Source organism: Ranitomeya imitator, chromosome 2, assembly GCF_032444005.1.
Source record: "Ranitomeya imitator isolate aRanImi1 chromosome 2, aRanImi1.pri, whole genome shotgun sequence".
Lineage (NCBI taxonomy): Eukaryota > Metazoa > Chordata > Amphibia > Anura > Dendrobatidae > Ranitomeya > Ranitomeya imitator.
In genome coordinates, this window is record NC_091283.1 from 638,983,588 (window position 1) to 638,997,532 (window position 13,945).

At 43.8% G+C, this 13,945-nt stretch overlaps 1 protein-coding gene across 1 annotated transcript in view; it reads right to left on the minus strand.

The window, feature by feature from the left end:
- Positions 1-13,465, minus strand: part of LOC138665350 (gastrula zinc finger protein XlCGF53.1-like) — a 39,044-nt gene extending 25,579 nt beyond the window's left edge. The window contains exon 1 of the mRNA XM_069752748.1: positions 13,412-13,465. The gene's annotated coding sequence lies outside the window, so the exon portion shown is untranslated. The remainder of the gene's footprint in view (positions 1-13,411) is intronic.
- Between the last annotated feature and the right edge of the window lie 480 nt (positions 13,466-13,945).

Here is a 13,945-nt window from a genome sequence, read left to right on the forward strand (position 1 = left end):
AACAGGGTGCTGCCAGTAGTGAGGACGACGTCTTCTCCTTCTTTCTCTTTTTCTTTCTTCATAACAAGCAACAGCAAAGGTATAAGCCAAGTTCAAATCCAAATCAAGATTACGATATAAGCTCTCCATGCGAAGAATCATCTTGCAGCTGGATACAACAACAAAAGATGAAGATTTCATCTGTACAAGGGTATACATACAGAATTTCCATGACACACACCCATTGGACGTGGCTTGTGTCAAGGAAATTCTGGAACAGCATCCGAACACATGCGCATAAAAAATGCAAACGCATGTCAAAACGCATGCAAAAGCTGCGTGTTTTTAAGTGGATGATGAGGATAAAAAATGCAGCGTTCGCATGCTTTTCCATGCGTTTTGACATATCTTTGCGCATGCAGATGATACGCAAAGCGCATATACGTAAATGTGAACTTAGCCTAAAGGTACCGTCACACATAACGATATCGTTAACAATATCGTTGCTTTTTGTGACGTAGCAACGATATCGTTAAGGAAATCGTTATGTGTGACAGCGACCAACGATCAGGCCCCTGCTGGGAGATCGTTGGTCGCTGAACAAAGTCCAGAACTTTATTTCGTCGCTGGATCTCCCGTGGACATCGCTGGATCGGCGTGTGTGACACCGATCCAGCGATGTCTTCACTGGTAACCAGGGTAAACATCGGGTAACTAAGCGCAGGGCCGCTCTTAGTAACCCGATGTTTACCCTGGTTACCAGCGTAAAAGTAAAAAAAAAAAAAACACTACATACTTACCTACCGCTGTCTGTCCCCGGCGCTGTGCTCTGCACTCCTCCTGTACTGGCTGTGAGCGTCGGTCAGCCGGAGACGTCACCGCTCTGCTTTCCGGCCGCTGTGCTCACAGCCAGTACAGGAGGAGTGCAGAGAAGCACAGCGCCGGGGACAGACAGCGGTAGGTAAGTATGTACTGTTTGTTTTTTTTTACTTTTACGCTGGTAACCAGGGTAAACATCGGGTTACTAAGTGCGGCCCTGCGCTTAGTTACCCGATGTTTACCCTGGTTACCCAGGGACTTCGGGATCGTTGGTCGCTGGAGAGCTGTCTGTGTGACAGCTCTCCAGCGACCAAACAGCGACGCTGCAGCGATACGGATCGTTGTCGGTATCGCTGCAGCGTCGCTTAATGTGAAGGGGCCTTAAGTAATACTGACATTACACATGGTATACAGAATAGTATACACTGCGTGCAGAATTATTAGGCAAGTTGTATTTTAGAGGATTATTTTTATTACTAGATGGTGGCCCGATTCTAACGCATCGGGTATTCTAGAATATAATAATAATAATCTTTATTTTTATATAGCGCTAACATATTCCGCAGCGCTTTACACACATTATCTGCCTATCCACGTAGTATATTGCACAGCCCATAGTATATTGGCCAGCCACGTAGTATATTGCCCAGCGACGTAGTATATTGCCCAGTCACATAGTATATTGCCCAGCTACGTAGTATATTGCCCAGCTACGTAGTATATTGCCCAGCTACGTAGTATATTGCCCAGCCACGTAGTATATTGCCCAGTCATGTAGTATATTGCCCAGTCACGTAGTATATTGCCCAGCTATGTAGTATATTGCCCAGCTATGTAGTATATTGCCCAGCCACGTATGTAACAGGTTACAAAATAAAAAATAAACATATACTCACCTTCCGAGACCCCCTTGTAGTCCTGTCGCCTGTGTGCAGTGCATGCGGCAGCTTCCGGTCCCAGGGTTGGTATGAGCGCAGGACCTGTGATGACGTCGCGGTCACATGACCGTGACGTCATGGCAGGTCCTTCTCGCATAGCATCCTTAGCACCGGAACCTGCCGCTTGCACTGCCGAGGATAGGACGCAACGTCGGAGGGTGAGAATAACCTTTTTTTTTTATTATTCTTATTTGCAACATTAGATCTTTGTACTATTGATGCAGCATACGCAGCATCAATAGTAAAAAGTTGGTCACGCAGGGTTATTAGCTGCGTAACTGGCGTGCGTTACACCGCGCTCCGGTAACGCTGGCATTAACCCTGTGTGAGGGCTGACTGGATGACTGGAGGGGAGTATGGAGCAGGCACTGACTGCGGGGAGCCGCCAGACTGTGGCCGTCGCTGCTTGGTCGTGGCAATGGTCGCGGGCGTTTTGCCACGACCAATCAGCGACTTGGATTCCATGACAGACAGAGGCCGCGACCAATGAATATGACAGAGAGGCAGAAAGACGGAAGTGAACCTTAGACAATTATATAGTAGATTGATCAACAACTATGTTCTCAATCAACCCAAAAGACTCGTAAATATCAAAGCTTAATATTTTTGGAAGTTGGAGTGGGTTATTTTTAGATTTGGCTATCTTAGGAGGATATCTGTTTGTGCAGGTAACTATTACTGTGCAGAATTATTAGGCAACTTGATAAACCAAATATATTCCCATCTCACTTGTTTATTTTCACCAGGTAAACCAATATAACTGCACAAAATTTAGAAATAAACATTTCTGACATGCAAAAACAAACCCCCTCAAAATGAGTGACCAATATAGCCACCTTTCTTTATGATGACACTAACAGCCTTCCATCCATAGATTCTGTCAGTTGCTTGATCTGTTTACGATCAACATTGCGTGCAGCAGCCACCACAGTGTTATGACCTGGTGGTCAGGACAATAATGGACCTGGTGGTTAAGAGCACACGGAATGACCTGATAGTTACTGATAATAAAGGACGAGCTCTGGGACGTGGGAACTCTGCTGACCGCAATCCCTAATCCTATCAAACACACTAGAAATAGAAGTGGATTGCGCCTAAAGCCCCCGTCACACACAGCGAGATCGCTAGCGAGATCGCTGAGTTTTGTGACGCAACAGCGATCTCAGTAGCGATCTCGCTATGTGTGACACGTACCAGCGATCAGGCCCCTGCTGTGAGATCGCTGGTCGTGTCGGAATGGCCTGGGCCATTTTTTGATCGTTGAGGTCCCGCTGACATCGCTGAATCGGCGTGTGTGACGCCGATTCAGTGATGTCTTCGCTGGTAACCAGGGTAAACATCGGGTAACTAAGCGCAGGGCCGCGCTTAGTAACCCGATGTTTACCCTGGTTACCATCCTAAAAGTAAAAAAAAACAAACACTACATACTTATCTATCGCTGTCTGTCCTCGGCGCTCAGCTTCTCTGGTCTGGCTGTGAGCGCCGGTCAGCCGGAAAGCAGAGCAGTGACGTCACCGCTCTGCTTTCTGGCCACTGTGCTCACAGCCAGACCAGAGAAGCAGAGCGCCGAGGACAGACAGCGATAGGTAAGTATGTAGCGGTTGTTTTTTTTTTACTTTAACGATGGTAACCAGGGTAAACATCGGGTTACTAAGCGCGACCCTGCGCTTAGTTACCCGATGTTTACCCTGGTTACCGGGGACCTCGGGATCGTTGGTCGCTGGAGAGCTGTCTGTGTGACAGCTCTCCAGCGACCAAACAGCGACGCTGCAGCGATCCGGATCGTTGTCGGTATCGCTGCAGCGTCGCTATGTGTGACGGGGCCTTAACGCTCCCTATGCAACTCGGCACAGCCTAAGGAACTAGCTAGCCCTGAAGATAAAAAAATAAAGCCTACCTTGCCTCAGAGAAATTCCCCAAAGGAAAAGGCAGCCCCCCACATATAATGACTGTGAGTAAAGATGAAAATACAAACACAGAGATGAAATAGATTTAGCAAAGTGAGGCCCGACTTACTGAACAGACCGAGGATAGGAAAGGTTACTTTGCGGTCAGCACAAAAACCTACAAAAAGACCACGCAGAGGGCGCAAAAAGACCCTCCGCACCGACTCACGGTGCGGAGGCGCTCCCTCTGCGTCCCAGAGCTTCCAGCAAGCAAGACAACAATAAAAATAGCAAGCTGGACAGAAAAATAGCAAACCAAAGAAATACAAGCTGGAACTTAGCTTCTGCTGGGAAGACAGGTCACAAGAACGATCCAGGAGTGAACTAGACCAATACTGGAACATTGACAGGTGGCATGGAGCAAAGATCTAAGTGGAGTTAAATAGAGCAGCCAGCTAACGAATTAACCTCGTCACCTGTGGAAGGAAACTCAGAAACACCCACCAGAGGAAGTCCATGGACAGAACCAGCCGAAGTACCATTCATGACCACAGGAGGGAGCCCGACAACAGAATTCACAACACCACAGCCTCCCAGACACTGTTCCGAGAGGTGGACTGTTTTCCCTCCCTGTAGATCTCACATTTTATGAGGGACCACAGGTTCTCTATGGGGTTCAGATCAGATGAACAAGGGGGCCATGTCATTATTTTTACTTCTTTGAGACCTTTACTGGCCAGCCACGCTGTGGAGTAGTTGGAGGCATCTGATGGAGCATTGTCCTGCATGAAAATCATGTTTTTATTGAACGATACCGCCTTCTTCCTGTACCACTACTTGAAGAAGTTGTCTTCCAGAAACTGGGGTCTGGCAGTTTTAGGTTCACTCCATCCTCAACCCAAAAAGGTCCCATAAGTTCATTTTTGATGATACCAGCCCATACCAGTACCCCACCTCCACCTTGCTGGCGCCTGAGTCGGAGTTGAGCTCTCTGCCCTTTACTGATCCAGCCTCTGGCCCATCCATCTGGCCCTTCAAGAGTCGCTCTCATTTCATCAGTCCATAACACCTTTGAAAAGTCAGTCTTAAGATATTTCTTGGCCCAGTCTTGACATTTTATCTTATGTTTCTTGTTCAAAGGTGGTCGTTTTTCAGCCTTCCTTACCTTGGCCATGTCCCTGAGTATTGCACACCTTGTGCTTTTTGTTACTCCAGTAATGTTGCAGCTCTGAAATATAGCACAACTGGTGGCAAACGGCATCTTGGAAGCTTCACACTTGATTTTCCTCAATTCATGGACAGTTATTTTGCGCCTTTTTTGCCAAACACGCTTCTTGCGACCCTGTTGGCTATTTGCCATAAAACGCTTGATTGTTCGGTGATCACGCTTCAAAAGTTTGGCAATTTCATGACTGCTGCATCCCTCTGCAAGACATCTCTCAATTTTGGACTTTTCAGAGCCCGTCAAATCTCTCTTCTGACCCATTTTGCCAAAGGAAAGGAAGTTGCCTAATAATTCAGCACACCTTATATAGGGTTTTGATGTCATTAGACAACACCCCTCCTCATTACAGAGATGCACATCCCCTTACTTAATTTGTAGTTGGCTCCCAAGCCTGAAAAGCTTGGAGTAGGAAAACATGTATAAAAAGTATCATGTGATCCAAAAAACAACTTGCCTAATAATTCTGCACGCAGTGTATGTAGTATTAGGTGTGGCGCCTCTGCATGGTGTCCCCTTCTCCCTCCAAGCAGGGGCGCCGGGTTACTCACCGCCCTGGCCCTTGACGTGGTCCCCAGTGTTCTTCTGCTTCCTGTGTACGCGCTGCAGTCCCGATGGCACGCTTTCACGTTCTTAAAGGAGCAGTGCACGCATTTTGCTAAATGCCCTCAGCTTGTTGCTGAGAGGCATTTAGCATAAGTAATACACCTGCAAGATGTCTCCCGGCCAATAGCTGGAAGGCATCTTCTATAAACGACTCCCTCTCCCTAGGAAATTGCCAAGCAACAAGTAGAATCACTAGTCAGTAAAGTGTAATACTAGTGAGTTGTGAGGTCCCCTGGTCCCGGTGCGGCCAGTGTCCTGAACCTGTATCCCTTGGCCCCGGAGTGGCCTGTATTCGTAGTCACCTGGTCCCAGAGTGGACAGTGCTGTGTCCATAGTCAAGTGGTCCTGGAGTGGCCAGGGTCTGAACCTCATCCCCTGGTCCCAAAGCACCCAGTGCCTGAACCTCGTCCCGGAGCAGCCAGTGTCTGAACCTCATCCCCTGGTCCCTGAGTGGCCCTGCCTAAACCTTGTCCCCTGGTCTTGGAGAGACTAGTACCTAAACCTTATCCCCTGGTGTCGGAGAGGCCAGTGCCTAAACCTTGTCCCCTGGTGCTGGAGCAGCCAGTGCATAAACCTTGTCCTCTGGTGCTGGAGTGGCCAGTACCTGACCCACGTCCCCTTGTCCCGAAGTGGCCAGAGTCCGAATATTGTCTCCTGTGTCACCAGTCCTGTACCCAGAATCCCCTGGTCCCTTTACGGCCAGTAATTGAACCTGATACCCCGGTTCATGAGTGGCCAAACCCTGATCCAGTATCATAGATCGGCATGTCTTAACTAAGTCCTGAATCAGTGTCAGCGTACCTGACATGTGGGATCAGCAGCTGCAGTATCGGGTTCTGCTACGAGTCGTATCTGGAGGCTACCTGCCGCACAAGCCTGACCTCACCACTACAAACTCCAGTGAACACCAAGACAGCTGCTTAGTTACGCCCCTTCCTGGGTATGCCCGGACCTGTGGCATAGTGGGTTCTTAAATCCACATGCGCCATGGTTGGGCGTAACATTAGGATCATACACTGTATATAAGGATATTATGGATAATATCAGGATCATACACTGTATATAAGGACAGTATAGACAGATCCCTCAATGTCTGTCCATTATTTCATCCTTCTTCTCCGCTAGATTTCTGAAACTTAACATGGACAAAACAGAATTCATCATCTTTCCCCCATCTCTCGAGACCCCCCCCAACGAATCTATCCATTATAGTAAATGGCTGCCCACTCTCCCCAGTCCCACAAGCTCGCTGCCTCGGTGTAATCCTTGATGCTGATCTCTCCTTCAAACCACATATCCAAGCCCTTTCCACTTCCTGCCGACTTCAACTCAAAAATATTTCACGAATCCGTTCATTCCTCAACCAAGAATCTGAAAAAACCCTAGTCCATGCCCTCATCATCTCTCACCTTGACTACTGCAACCTCCTGCTCTGTGGCCTCCACTCGAACACTCTTGCACCCCTCCAATCTATTCTAAGCTCTGCTGCCCGACTAATCCACCTGTCCCCCCACTATTCCCCAGCTTCTCCCCTCTGTCAATCCCTTCACTGGCTCCCCATTGCCCAGAGACTCCAGTGCAAAACCCTGACCATGACATACAAAGCCATCCACAACCTGTCTCCTCTATACATCTGTGACCTCGTCTCCCGGTACTTACCTACACGCAACCTCCGATCCTCACAAGATCTCCTTCTCTACTCCCCTCTTATCTCCTCTTCCCACAATCGTATACAAGATTTCTCTCGCGTATCACCCCTACTCTGGAACCCTCTACCCCAACATATCAGACTCTCACCCACCATCGAAACCTTCAAAAAGAGCCTGAAGACCCACCTCTTCTGGCAAGCCTATAACCTGCAGTAACCACCGATTGACCAAACTGCTGCATGACCAGCTCTATCCTCACCTACTGTATCCTCACCCATCCCTTGTAGATTGTGAGCCTTCCCGGGCAGGGTCCTCTCTCCTCCTGTACAGAGTTGTGACTTGTATTGTTCAAGATTATTGTACTTGTTTTTATTATGTATACCCCTCCTTACATGTAAAGCGCCGTGGAATAAATGGCGCTATAACAATAAATAATAATAATATAGATAATATCAGGACCATACACTGTATACAAGGACAGTATAGATAATATCAGGATTATACACTGTATATAAAGATAGTATAGATAATATCAGGACCATACACTGTATATAAGGACAGTATAGATAATACCAGGATTATACATTGTATATAAAGATAGTATAGATAATATCAAAACCATACACTGTATATAAGGGCAGTATAGATAACATCAGGATCATTCACTGCATATCAGGATAGTATAGATAATATCAGGACCATACACTGTATATAAGGACAGTACAGATAACATCAGGACCATACACTCTATATAAGGATAGTACAGATAACATAAGGACCATAAACTGCATATGAGGACAGTATAGATAATATCAGGACCATACACTGCATATAAGGACAGTATAGATAATATCAGGACAATACACTGCATATGAGGACAGTATAGATAATATAAGGACCATACACTGTATATAAGGATAGTATAGATAATATCACAACCATACACTGCATATGAGGACAGTATAGATAATATCAGGACCATACACTGCATATGAGGACAGTGTAGATAATATCAGGACCATACACTGCATATGAGGACAGTGTAGATAATATCAGGACATACACTGTATATAAGGACAGTATAGATAATATCAGGACCATACACTGTATATGAGTATAGTATAGATAATATCAGGACCATACACTGCATATGAGGACAGTGTAGATAATACCAGGATCATACACTGTATGTAAGGACAGTATAGAAAATATCAGGATCATACACTGTATATAAGGATAGTATAGATAATATCAGGACGATATACTGCATATCAGCACAGTATAGATAATATCAGGACCATACACTCAAAATAAGGATAGTATATAGATAATATCAGGACCATACATTGCATATGAGGACAGTATAATATCAGGATCATACACTGTATATAAGGATAGTATAGATAATATCAGGACCATACACTCTATATAAGGACAGTATAGATAATATCACGACCATACACTGTATATAAAGATAATATAGATAATATCACGACCATACACTGTATATAAGGATAGTATAGATAATATCAGGTCCATACACTGTATATAAGGATAGTATAGATAATATGAGCACCATACACTGTATATAAGGTCAGTATAGATAATTTCACAACCGTCCACTGTATATAAGGATAGTATAGACAATATCAGGACCATACACTGCATATGAGGACAGTATAGATAATATCAGGACCATACACTCTATATAAGGACAGTATAGATAATATCACGACCATACACTGTATATAAAGATAATATAGATAATATCACGACCATACACTGTATATAAGGATAGTATAGATAATATCAGGTCCATACACTGTATATAAGGATAGTATAGATAATATGAGCACCATACACTGTATATAAGGTCAGTATAGATAATTTCACAACCGTCCACTGTATATAAGGATAGTATAGACAATATCAGGACCATACACTGCATATGAGGACAGTATAGATAATATCAGGACCATACACTGTATATAAGGATAGTATAGATAATATCAGGACCATACACTGCATATTATTATTATTATTATTATTATTTATTATTATAGCGCCATTTATTCCATGGCGCTTTACATGTGAGGAGGGGTATACATAATAAAACAAGTACAATAATCTTGAAAAATACAAGTCACAACTGGTACAGGAGGAGAGAGGACCCTGCCCGCGAGGGCTCACAATCTACAAGGGATGGGTGAGGATACATTAGGTGAGGGTAGAGCTGGCCGTGCAGCGGTTTGGTCAATCGGTGGTTACTGCAGGTTGTAGGCTTGTCGGAAGAGGTGGGTCTTCAGGTTCTTTTTGAAGGTTTCGATGGTAGGCGAGAGTCTGATATGTTGTGGTAGAGCATTCCAGAGTAGGGGGGATGCACGAGAGAAATCTTGTATGCGATTGTGGGAAGAGGAGATAATAGGGGAGTAGAGAAGGAGATCTTGTGAGGATCGGAGGTTGCGTGCAGGAAAGTACCGGGAGACGAGGTCACAGATGTATGGAGGAGACAGGTTGTGGATGGCTTTATATGTCATGGTTAGGCTTTTGTACTGGAGTCTCTGGGTGATGGGGAGCCAGTGCAGGGATTGACAGAGGGGAGAGGCAGGGGAATAGCGGGGGGACAGGTGGATTAGTCGGGCAGCAGAGTTTAGAATAGATTGGAGGGGTGCAAGAGTGTTAGAGGGGAGGCCACAGAGCAGGAGGTTACAGTAGTCAAGGCGGGAGATGATGAGGGCATGGACTAGGGTTTTTGCAGATTCTTGGTTTAGGAATGTGCGGATCCGTGAAATATTTTTGAGTTGGAGGCGGCAGGAAGTGGAAAGGGTTTGGATATGTGGTTTAAAGGAGAGATCAGTGTCAAGGATTACCCCAAGACAGCGGGCTTGTGGGACTGGGGAGAGTGGGCAGCCGTTTACTGTAATGGATAGGTTCGTTGGGGAGATCGCGTGAGATGGGGGAAAGATGATGAATTCTGTTTTGTCCATGTTAAGTTTTAGAAATCTAGTGGAGAAGAAGGATGAAATAGCAGACAGACATTGAGGGATTCTGGTTAGTAGGGAGGTGATATCTGGTCCAGAGATGTAGATCTGTGTGTCGTCAGCATAGAGATGATACTGAAAGCCGTGAGATTCTATGAGCTGTCCCAGGCCAAAGGTGTAGATGGAGAAGAGCAGGGGTCCTAGAACTGAACCTTGTGGGACTCCGACAGATAGGGGGCGAGGTGAGGAGGTGGTGTGTGAGTGGGAGACGCTGAATGTACGGTCAGTTAGGTATGATGAGATCCAGGATAGGGCCAATTCTGTGATGCCAAGGGATGAGAGGGTCTGCAGCAGCAGGGAATGGTCCACTGTGTCAAAGGCAGAGGACAGGTCCAGGAGGAGGAGGACAGAGTAGTGTTGCTTGCTCTTGGCGGTTAATAGGTCATTGGTGACCTTAGTTAGGGCAGTTTCAGTGGAGTGGTGTGACCGGAAGCCTGATTGAAAGCGGTCGAAGAAGGAGCAGGAAGATAGATGGGAGGACAGTTCAGTATGGACATGTTGTTCCAGTAGTTTTGAGGCAAAGGGGAGAAGTGATATAGGGCGATAGCTAGATACAGAGGATGGGTCAAGAGAGGGCTTTTTGAGGATAGGTGTGATTGTGGCATGTTTAAAGCTTGAGGGGAAAATGCCAGTTGTTAGTGATAGGTTAAAGAGATGGGTTAGGGTTGGGATGAAGACTGTGGTGAGGTTTGGGATGAAGTGGGATGGGAGTGGGTCAAGTGCACAGGTGGTGAGATGCGATCTTGAGAGTAGAGTGGAGAGTCCGTCTTCTGTAATGGTGGAGAAGTTGGTTTTGGAGGTGGAGGGCTGGGTAGTTGGGAGGAAGGGTTCTGGGGGTTGTTTACTAAAATTGTCTCTGATGTTCTCAATTTTCTGCTTGAAAAATGAGGCGAAGTCTTCAGCTGAGATGAGTGGGGAGGGAGGAGGTGCTGGGGGACGGAGGAGAGAGTTGAAGGTGTTGCATATGAAATATATGCATATATACTGCATATGCATATACTGCATATATACTTTTCATATGCATATATACTGCATATATACTGCATATGAAAACAGTGCACATAATATCAGGACCATACACTGTATATAAGGATAGTATAGATAATATCAGGACCACACACTGTATATAAGGATAGTATAGATAATATCACAACCATACACTGTATATAAGGATAGTATTGATAATATCAGGACCATACACTGTATACAAGGATAGTATAGATAATATCAGGACAATACACTTTATGTAAGGACAGTATAGATAATATCAGGACCATACACTGTATATTAGGATAGTATAGATAATATGAGGACCATACACAAGGTCAGTATAGATAATATCACGACTGTACACTGTATATAAGGATAGTATAGATAATATCCCGACCATACACTATATATATAAAAATAGTATAGAAAATATCAGGACCATACACTGTATATAAGGATAGTATAGATAATATCCCGACCATACACTATATATAAAAATAGTATAGATAATATCAGGACCATACACTGCATATAAGGATATCAGGACCATACACTGTATATAAGGATAGTATAGATAATATCAGAGCCATACACTGTATACAAGGGCAATATAGATAATATCAGGGTCATACACTGTATATAAGGATAATATCAGGATCATACACTGTATATAAGGATAGTATAGATAATATCAGGACCATACACTGTATATAAGGACAGTATAGATAATATCAGGGTCATACACTGTATATAAGGATAATATTAGGATCATACACTGTATATAAAGGACAGTATAGATAATATCAAGACCATACACTGAATATAAGGACAATATAGATAATATCAGGTCCATACACTGTATATAAGGACAGAATAGATAATATCAGGACCATACACTGTATCTAAGGACAGTATAGATAATATCAGGGTCATACACTGTATATAAGGATAGTATAGATAATATCAGGACCACACACTGTATATAAGGACAATATAGATAATATCAAGACCATACACTGTATATAAGGACAGAATAGATAATATCACGACCATACACTGTATATAAGGTCAGTATAGATAATATCAGGACCATACAATGTATATAAGGATAAGATCAGGATCATACATTGTATATAAGGATAGTATAGATAATATCAAGACCATAGACTGACAGTATAGATAATATCAGGATTATACACTGTATATAAAGATAGTATAGATAATATCAGGACCATACACTGTATATAAGAATAATATCAGGGTCATACATTGTGTATAAGGATAATATCAGGACCATACACTGTATATAAGGATAATATCAGGGTCATACATTGTTTATAAGGATAATATCAGGACCATACACTGTATATAAGGATAATATCAGGGTCATACATTGTGTATAAGGATAATATCAGGGTCATACATTGTGTATAAGGATAATATCAGGATCATACACTGTATATAAGGACAGTATAGATAATATCAGGACCACACACTGTATATAAGGACAATATAGATAATATCAAGACCATACACTGTATATAAGGACAGAATAGATAATATCACGACCATACACTGTATATAAGGTCAGTATAGATAATATCAGGACCATACAATGTATATAAAGATAAGATCAGGATCATACATTGTATATAAGGATAGTATAGATAATATCAAGACCATAGACTGACAGTATAGATAATATCAGGATTATACACTGTATATAAAGATAGTATAGATAATATCAGGACCATACACTGTATATAAGGATAATATCAGGGTCATACATTGTGTATAAGGATAATATCAGGGTCATACATTGTGTATAAGGATAATATCAGGATCATACACTGTATATAAGGACAGTATAGATAATATCAGGACCATACACTGTATATAAGGATAATATCAGGGTCATACATTGTGTATAAGGATAATATCAGGGTCATACATTGTGTATAAGGATAATATCAGGACCATACACTGTATATAAGGACAGTATAGATAATACCAGGGTCATACACTGTATATCAAGATTGTGCAGCTCATACTGAGATCATATATAGTAAATAGAGTAGTATATATAATATTAGGATCATACAGCGTATATAATAGCAGCACAGGTAATTGGGGGTGTCATGACGTGTATATAAGGACAGTAAAATTTTGGGGGGGTTACACCATGTACATAAGGCCAGTACAGATAATATAGGGGATGTACAACGACTAAAAGGCCAGTGTGGCAGCTGCAAAACCAGCGGGTCTGAGCAACGAAACTCACCACAGACTCCTCTGCCCTCTGCTTCTTAAAACCCTGAACCGGAAGCTGTTTGCCGGAAACACCCTGCTTGCGTTCCACGGCACTTCCTGGATGGGCGCCCGCAGAGTTTGGGCACCTAGATGTTACGTCATGCGGTCACGTGACCGCTGTAGTGCCACTGCCACCTGATGAGGTGCACAGTACAGTAGTGGGATGTCGGGGCGGGAAGAAATCGAAAGACAAATATCTGCACGTCATCTGGGGCTCTGAGTTAACCCTTCAGTGACCAGAGAATTTTTCGTTTTGTTCTTCGTGTATTTTCCAAAAATCATTTTTTTTATCCCCGTCAACATAGTTATGCGAGGGATTTATTTCTGCGGGATTGAGTTTCCCCTGACTGTGTCTACGTGGGCGAAACACGCTGACGTCTTTTTTGCCGGCAACACAGGATGCAATATGGCTCCCACAGAACATAAAACAACTGACATCAACCCCCAAACTATTGCCCCACTTTCCAATGCACCGGGGCAAGTGCCGAGGCTAAGCGCCACATTT